This window comes from Macrobrachium nipponense, chromosome 32 (assembly GCF_015104395.2).
Source record: "Macrobrachium nipponense isolate FS-2020 chromosome 32, ASM1510439v2, whole genome shotgun sequence".
Taxonomy (NCBI): Eukaryota; Metazoa; Arthropoda; class Malacostraca; order Decapoda; family Palaemonidae; genus Macrobrachium; species Macrobrachium nipponense.
Window position 1 is genome coordinate 59,484,177 of NC_061094.1, and position 9,073 is coordinate 59,493,249.

Below are 9,073 nucleotides of genomic sequence, written 5' to 3' on the forward strand. Positions count from 1 at the left end.
AAATTGGCGCATATGTTCATTTGTTAACGGATCATCTTCTTGAAACTAGTTCCTTATAATTTTGGAAGGAAGAATTTTAATATTGGATCATGTATAGGTTACATTATGAAGAGAAAACTACGTTTATCATCATAGTAGCAGTAGTATAATGAACAAGATATATTTGCTGCGCTGCTGAAAAGTTTGCTTTGATCGAAAAGGGGACTTCAGCTAATAAACTAAACATAGTCGTCAGTAATGAGTGATGCTATTATCATGAGAGTAAGATGAATTAAAACGATCTTTTGCTTTCCTCTATTCAAGAACGGAAGATCGAGTGACAATTCGGCCGCGTAACCGTGCCAGTTTGTTAGGTGTTTTCGTCGTTGCATAAAGTAGTTCCTGTATGATTTTTTTTCTTATTTAGTTTAAAGGCAGAGAGCAGTTCCTATTGAGAATATTTGTGACATATTACTATATGAATGATAAAATATTATATGACAATTAGTCATTACATTACAGAAGCATTGTAAATAACATTTACGTGTGCGTAGCAATACAACTAGCCCGAGCGAGTGTCCCTCTATCTTCTGCTTGTGTCATATATATACGTTTAGCCAATCCTATTCCCTACTGTTTATTCCTCGCCATTACCCGCTTTCATCCTGGTCCCTGCTGACTTCTCGGTATCCTTCACCCTCCCAATACCTTCCTGAAAAACCCGAGGTACGTTATCATCCTTATTTCCTTCGATTATTTCTGTCATTGACCTGATATCCTCGTTTTATGTTTTGTTCCTAACCGGAGTCGTCCTCCTCAGGCGGCCATTGTTATTACCATCCAACACCACAACCTTTTCGTTAATTCCTCTTTTTCTAGAGCCTACACGAACGTCGTTCGTGCCCATGAGTTCCCAGGATTTCAATGACTAATAAAGTTACGAAAACTGTGCATTTTCGTGAGTTATTTCGTGTGGAAACCTAAAAACTTAGCGATGTGTGTGTGTCGTACTATCTTTTGTTTACATGTTAACATGATCACTCGTGAATGCGCGTCCGTTTTCTGCGCAATGGATTGCTATGAAAATGAAAAATATAATAATTTACCCTTATTTAAACCATTATAGTGTGCCGTACTAATTTTAACATGGTTATATTGGAATTATATCTTAAAAAGAGGTGTTTAGTGCTTAGTTAGTCTCCTGTAATGCAGGTATACGTCTACGTTTAGGCCGTATGTGAACAAAGTAGTTTTAGTGAATTTTTTTTGCGATTTTAACATTTTTAAACCATTTATAAATTTGTGACATAGGTATACTAATTTTACTCCATACTTTAGAGAATTAAATGCCAAAAGGATGTTTAGTATTAAGTATGTGTCACTCAAGTTGGTGATACGCCCATCCTATGTAAACAAAGTCGTCGTATTTACGTGTTATTAGGTACTTTGACATAGGTAGGCTAGAGTAGGTCTAGGTATAATTACCAGTTATTTGAGGGATATTGTCAGTATATTTCAACCTAGACGTTATTGGAGGGACAGTATTATGAACCGTTTCCGTATTATGGGCTTGACTGACTAGGCACTGTCATTCGAGTCAGCTGATTGTCAAGTTCAAGGTCGTCCGGAGTTATGCGAGCAAAAACAAAACCAACTTGAAAGTCTGAATTGCTTAATTGTTCTTGACCGTATGAACTAGGCCTCCTTCTCACATTTATAAGTAATTTGACCCCGTCTGTTATGTTATTTTACATTCTCTTAAAATTACATTAGGCCACTAGGGAATTAGGCTAACCGTGAAATTCTAAGTGACGGAGAGAGAGAGAGAGTGTGGGGGGGGGGGGGTGGCATGGTCCTGTAACATTATTTTTCAGTTACATATAACATATATGTTGAATAGTGTTAGGTTCACCATGTCTAGGAAGCTGGATGGTTATGGGAGCCTGATTTTTGGATAAATTAGGCCTGGCCTTACCCTGTGTTATTTAGCTTTCAGGGCATGCAGTATTTATTTCCAAGGAAATACCTGCACCACAATTTCTTAGATTATATAACCCAATAAGTGTATTGGATTGATTTTAAGGTTTTACACCTGTACAGAGATTTATTCCCTCTTATTAATAATAATTCTGGGGATAGAAGTTCACTCTCGATGTGGTTTGTTAGTTACGTAAAGCCGTCGGTCCCGTTGCTGAATAAACCACTGGTCCCATGCAACATAAAAACACCATACAAAAAAACAAACCAACCTCTTATTAATAAGCTTTTGATATATATATAGCCAAATTGTTTATGATTATAGAAAGCAACATTCCATTCCTCGCTGCTGAATATGAAAAAATAAGTTTAGCGAGCTTGTCAGCATATATCAGAATGATTTGAGCTGCAAGTTTTACAGCAAGTATAGTCCTTTTGCATTCCTGTTTCCCAAAATGCAGAAGAATTATTAACTATACAATCATATGTATAGCTTAATACTTTGTAAAAAAATTCAATGTTCATCTATGACTTGCCAAGTCGTAACATGAAAGCATACGTCCATGTATATGCATATTTTGTCTTTACTTAGTTTAGTTAAAATGTGGTAAGAGCACCAAGTTCCTGTTCTTATAGGCTTTCAGTTATATATAGAATTTACTCTTGGAAGGTTTTTATTTTTTATTTTAGGAACATAACTTTTTGTTATTTCTCTGTATTTGAACATTATAATACTTTTCATATTGAAACAAGCCTGGGGCAAATTCTGTAAAATTATATAACTATTTATTATTCCTTTTTGGAGTTTTGCAGGTTAGGTATATTTCAGCATGTCATATATTCTGCTTATGGGCATTTTAAAGACTTACTTCAAGCGAGATTCATCCTAGCCTAACCTCAGTGTAACTTAACCTATCCTAAGGTGCTGTACCTAGACTTGGCCAACCACCCCCCCCCCCCCCCCCCTACTTGACATTGTTCTTAGCAAAACAACATAGGCAAACTATTCTGTGGCTTCACCTATTTTGTAGGCACACTATTCAGCGGCTCTACCTATTTTGTTGCATTGTCACTTTGCCTATTTTGTTGTTTTATCACTTTGTTGCAAGCTACGTAAATTATAACTGTTTTGTGTACAAACTGTAGTGGCAGTTGTTCAGTGGTGCTAGATGATTATGAACTGTATTAGAGGAATAGTAATAGAATGCAGCATAGTTGGTATCATGGTTTTTTTTTAAGATATAATTTTCAGCCTCAGCCTGTCTCCTTTATAGAAACTTTGAATACCAAATCATGTGCTGCAGGCATTCACCATTTTACACATAAAGCTTTTGCATTTTAGCCTCCTGTTGCAGTAGCTGTTGTTTTGGTCCTTTATCCATTTTGATTTGTGTTGGTTGTCCTACAGTACAGAAGTGCCCTGTACTACTAGAAAATGTGGGACAGAATGGCATAGCCTATATCAGTTATTTATTTAAACAGAGCAATTTTAGTCTTAGAAGTCAGAGCAATGGTTTCAGGGTGGGAACACTATGTCTTTAGGATAGTTAGGCTTAGGAAAGTAAGCCAGTCCTTCAGTTTGTCACAACATCTGAATTTTGTATGCACTTGCTCTGTTGACAGTGCTTGTATTCCATTGCAGAAAGGGGTGCAAAAATTCGTTGTGGGCTATTTTCAAATTGGTGGTGATGGCAGAGATTTAGGTTTGTAAAGGCTGGTGATATTTTTTCACACCTGCTGAGTTTGTGTTTCTCAAGCGGTACCTACTTACAAGGAATTTTAATTCACGGTAAGTTTGGTATGCTTCCCTACTGTGCTGATGCTAAAACAATTTTCTGGATTATTGTTGCTAAGAAGAAAATCATTTTGTAGTGAAATACAGTCAGTCTGTAATAGGTGATAGGGGTTTATTTAAAAAGAAAATGTGAGCTTGGGGTGTGTGTGAAAAAGTTGTGAAACCCAAAATCTGCTCCCTAATCTGTGTATGCTGCTGTTACCTTATATATAGATATGAGATGAAACAGTTAGGGTTGCAAAATTGAGTACCTCATGTGGTGTTAACCAGCTTCATTATAAGCTGAGACACACCATTGAAGTACAGAAGTGTTATGTTTGTTGTATCACAGCTTGAGCATTCATGATCAAGTTTCTTGTCAAGTTTCTTTCCGTTAATAGCACTAATATCTTTTAATGTAGATCCAGAGATGAAGACAGATTACTAATGGTTAAATGGCGTGGGCACTAAGATCTCTCTTTCTCTCAGTTCTAATTTGATGATTTCATTTGAGTATCTGTGTTGGTGGATGTTAGGTCATGATAGGTGTTGTAGTTAGTATTACACAAGGTGCTGATTATATAACTAATGTTCTCTAAAAGTGGACTATTCCACAACCTCTATACCTTGGCCTTTCAATGTCATTGGTTTTAGTTAATGGTCTTGTAACGTACGTCCAACACCTTATTCCTTTTTTTTTTTAATATATTTCATGTTAATTACATAGTGCTATATATGCTATGTTAATTACATAATGCTGGTATGCAGTTTCATTGCTATTTGGCATTACACTAATTATATATATTCAGTACTCATGTCTGTTCATTTCTATTCCATATGCTTATTAGTATTTTTATTTACTTTCCTTTGTCACTTTTGGTAATTACACTCATTGTAAGCTTGCGGTGCAGGTTCTTGGTTTTTTGTCTGCTCTAGGAATAAGCACTCGTTATAAATGTCATTATTGCTTAGAATTTAGCACTGAAGTTTTTTTTTTCTTTTTTTTTTCTTCAGTTACATATGCAAGTTTGGCCTGTTAAGCATTGTACAGTATATTTATACTGATTATCACATAAGACTTTAGGGGGCGGTGCCCATAGTATCCCAGACTATGCTGAGAAGGGGGGTTAGGTAAAGTAGCTTGAAGAACTGTGCTTTGTACCATGTAATCATCATTGGCCTTTCCAAGGATATTACTACAAAATGGGATTGTGTGTGACAGCTTGTTAATGTTATCCTTACCTATGCTGCTTCCTACCTATTATTTTCATTGTATGACATGAAAAGTTTTAGAGATCTTGGTGGACATGAATGTTTTTTTTAGTTTAATTTTTGATATAGTAAAGTGGGATTGTTACTTTGGTTTCGATACCTGTAAAATGTTGCAGTGCTTCAGGTTGAGGTGATCATGGCTCTGATTATTGAAATGTAATTTTGCTCTATTGATGCAAACATTCCCACTCCTCAACCTAACCATGCAATTCAGGAGCTAGGTGCATTAGTCATTTATAGTTTTTTTCTGATTTTACTCTTAGTTTCATTTGAGACTGCTAGGAAATGCCACACAGGAATTCTGTCCTTTTAAAGGTGAAATTTTTATTCCTAGCTAGGTAGCATAATGTACATGATGTCTCCACCAGCTCCCATAGGTGGTTGAGCAGTGTACTTGTTAAGTAATCATGGGTTTTGTGAACTGTTTTGCACTTCAGTTGTGGCAAAGTACTGTATATGGTCACTGTGGCAACCAAGGAAAGCAAATGTTCACGACCTTCCGTTTGGATATGTAAAGCTGGCAAGCTCTTTGGAATGCACGTCCCAGAACCATTGATAGTGACCAATGAGAAGTTGATGCATCTGTTAGGCCTAAGACTGAACTTAAGTAAATTCAATTGTCATTTCTATCTTCCTTGTATGGGTTTGTGCCGTCAGTACACTAAATGCGGTGTACAGTAGGCATTTTACTCAAGGTTCTTTGCAGCGTCCCTTCGGTCCCTAGCTGCAACCCCTTTCAATCCTTTACTGCACCTCCATTCATATTATATTTCTTCCATCTTGCTACCCATCGTCTCCTAACGATTATTTCATAGTGCAATGGCGAGGTTGGCTTCCTGTTAAACCTTTCAAACCTACCTACTCTCAATTTCCTTTCTGTGCTGAATGACCTCAAAGGTCCCAGTGCTTGCCTTTGGCCTAAACTCTATATTCCATTCTATTCCATTCATTTCCATCTTGATTGAGCCAAAGCTTATTGTTCTTGTATAAAGAACAATAAGCTGAATTGAATGGCCGTGCCTTTTAGAGATAGTGAAGCTTCTTGTTTATATCTCATTCTGTTATAATTTCTGAAGAATTTATCAGCAAAATGCTATCTTCTTTTTTTCCCATCGTCAATTCATAGGGAAGGTTAAACCGTATCTTTGGTTTCTGTGAATCACCAGTTCAGCTTCAGTTAAGTTAAGTACATCTTAGTTTTACCAGACCACTGAGCTGATTAACAGCTCTCCTAGGGCTGGCCCGAAGGATTAGATATTTTTACGTGGCTGGAACCAATTGGTCACCTAGCAACGGGACCATACAGCTTATTGTGGATCGCCGAACCACACTAATCGAGAAATGAACTTCTATCACCAGAAATAAATTTCTCTGATTCCGCGTTGGCCGAGCCGGGAATCGAACCTCGGACCACCGGATTGGCAGCCCAGCTCGAAAACCACTCGGCCAACGGGAAGGCAACTGTTCAGCCTTCAGTGAAATATAGATAATTGTCTTGCCAATGCATATCTTAATATCTGTCATTATAAGCTGAATGTAAATGGGGACAATTGGTTTGAGAGGATCCATGGTCTCCTTTATAGACTTTATTCAAATCAAGACATTGGGCTCTTGTGGAAAGGTGTGCATTCAGTATATAGGTAACTTAGGTACATGGTGATGGCCTATCCAATCATAAAGAGTTTATTTCTCTTAATGATTTGAATATAGTATGTGTTAAAGCACTCAATTTCAAGAGTGCAGTGTTCTTGGGTGGACATCTTAATATGTTTTTTTATCAGCAACAGATGATATCACTAATATCTACAGTAGGTGTTTAGGTGGTGTTGTGTCAGAACGTTAGCTGCTTCCTGCAACCTTAATTTTTGTGATAGAATTATTCATAGTTGGTTTCCTTTTGCCTTTTTGGGTTGTCATCCATAAACTCTATCCCAACTGGGAGCTCCCACTATCATACTTTTTACATCAACTCCTTGAGGTACTGTTCACTCACTTGACAGCATTGTTATCCTACTTAGGTCTTATCACGTACTCTTTGTTCCCCACAGTAGTAAACAATGTAGTTCTAAGAATGATCTTAATTCACTTTCTTAATTGGATGGAAGGTTGCTACTTAATTCACTTACTTAATTGGATGGAAGGTTGCTACTTAATTCACTTACTTCAATTGGATGGAAGGTTGCTAAGCAACTTCTGAAAGTTTTGACTTGTTAAGTACTAGTAAGTGTCACCTCATAGGTAATTTATTAGTAAATTTAAATTGATTCAGAATTATACTAATAAAATTCATTACTCTTATCTCATTACAGTACTTGCAAGTCCAGACATGGAGCTCCTCTCATTCTTTGGAGGTGACACTCGCACATTAGAAATACAGGGTGTCCATATAGTCCCAGTACCATTACAAGTATTTATTGCTCAGAAACCAAATAACATAGAGTAATGCATTTTTTTGTAGAATGTTCTACATTTCCTCAAGTTTACATTCAGAGCATTTCATTCTACAAAAAAGTGCATTACTCTTGTTATATGGTTGCTGAGCAAAAATACTTGTAGTGGTACTGGGACTTTATGGACACCCTGTAGCACTCTTAACACAAGATTGCATTAATCTGCATATTCCAGTGAACTTTAAGATTTACCACAGATCTTTGACCAACTTTGAGCTTATAATAATACACCTAAAAGGAACCTTATCTCTGGAAGATGCCCATTGTATACTGTGCCCCCATACGCTGATTCTTTGTATTGAAGAATGTCTGTTGTGAGCAGGTCACTAGAAATATATGATTTTTTTTATTTGTAAGCATTTTTGCTCCAAAGATGGAAGTATATTGAACAAAGCAATTGCATGTTATGTGTGGGAAGTATATTGAACAAAGCAGTTGAAATTTATGTGTGGGAAGTATACTGAACAAAGCAGTAAAAAATTTTTGGTTTGGGAAATATTAAACAAAGCAATTTAAAGTTATGTGTGGGAGGTATATTGAACAAAGCAGTTGAAAGTTGTGTGTGGGAAATATTCTGAACAAAGCAGTTGAAAGTTATTTGTGGAAAGTATATTGAACAAAGCAGTTAAAAGTTGTTTGGTTTGGAAAGTATATTGAACAAAGCAGTTAAAAGCGTTTTGGTTTGGGAAGTATATTGAACAAAGCAGTTGAAAGTGATTTGGTTTGGGAAGTATGTTGTACAAAGCAATTGAAAGTCTTGTGGTCAAGAACTGTCAGTAGGTAGCATACTTGTGCCTAGTCGTGCCATCCAAAATATAATTGAGTTTTCATGAGTTCCCTAATTAATTTACTTGCTTGTCAGCCAGTTACCGTGCAATTCAGTTTGTCAGCCAGTTACCGTGCATTTGAATTGCGTAAAGGAAGCAGATTAAGAGTGGTTAATGATAGGCAAGGTGGTTTCTGTGGCAACAAATTGTCAATAAAAAAATTTTTTTTTTCTGTTTTTGTTTTTGTTTATCCCAGGCTTGAGTGTCACCGAGTGAATGTTTTCCCCGTCTTTTATTAAGAAGCTTTCCAGAAAAACCGTATAACACGCCCACAGGCGAAAACTTGACCTCCTCCCCATCTTCAGTGACTTAATTAAAAAGATTCTGATTCATACCATTATAGAGCGCCTCAGTGACGTGGTTGGTACGGTCTTTGTCTTCCACCTCGGCGGCCGCGAGTTCGATTCTCGGGCATTCCATTGAGAGGTCAGAGATGTGTATTTCTGGTGATAAAAGTTCACTCTCGACGTAGTTCGGAAGTCACATAAAGCCGTTGGTCCCTTTGCTGAATAACCCTTAGTTCCTTGCAACGTAAAAACACCATACAAACAAACAAGCAAACATACCATTATAGCATGGATTCTGTTGGTAAATGTGAAACTTGTGTAGTTCCCTGTAGATCGAAATTTACCTCTCTCTCTCAAGGAAACCGCGATATTGACTACAAGGAATATCTTTTGTATATATTGTGGTATTTGTGGGTTATATTCTCTTATCAACCGCATTTATATGCAGAACCCTGATTAAAATTATGATTTATGGAATCTCACAATCTTGCGGTTAGCCCAAAGAAA

The 9,073-nt window shown here is 36.9% G+C and overlaps 1 long non-coding RNA gene across 1 annotated transcript; it reads left to right on the forward strand.

Annotated features, from left to right (window-relative positions):
- Positions 1-350: 350 nt before the first annotated feature.
- Positions 351-8,449, forward strand: LOC135207526 (uncharacterized). The gene is made up of 2 exons (XR_010312983.1): positions 351-705; positions 7,312-8,449. It is a non-coding gene; the product is annotated as an uncharacterized LOC135207526 (long non-coding RNA).
- Positions 8,450-9,073: the final 624 nt, after the last annotated feature.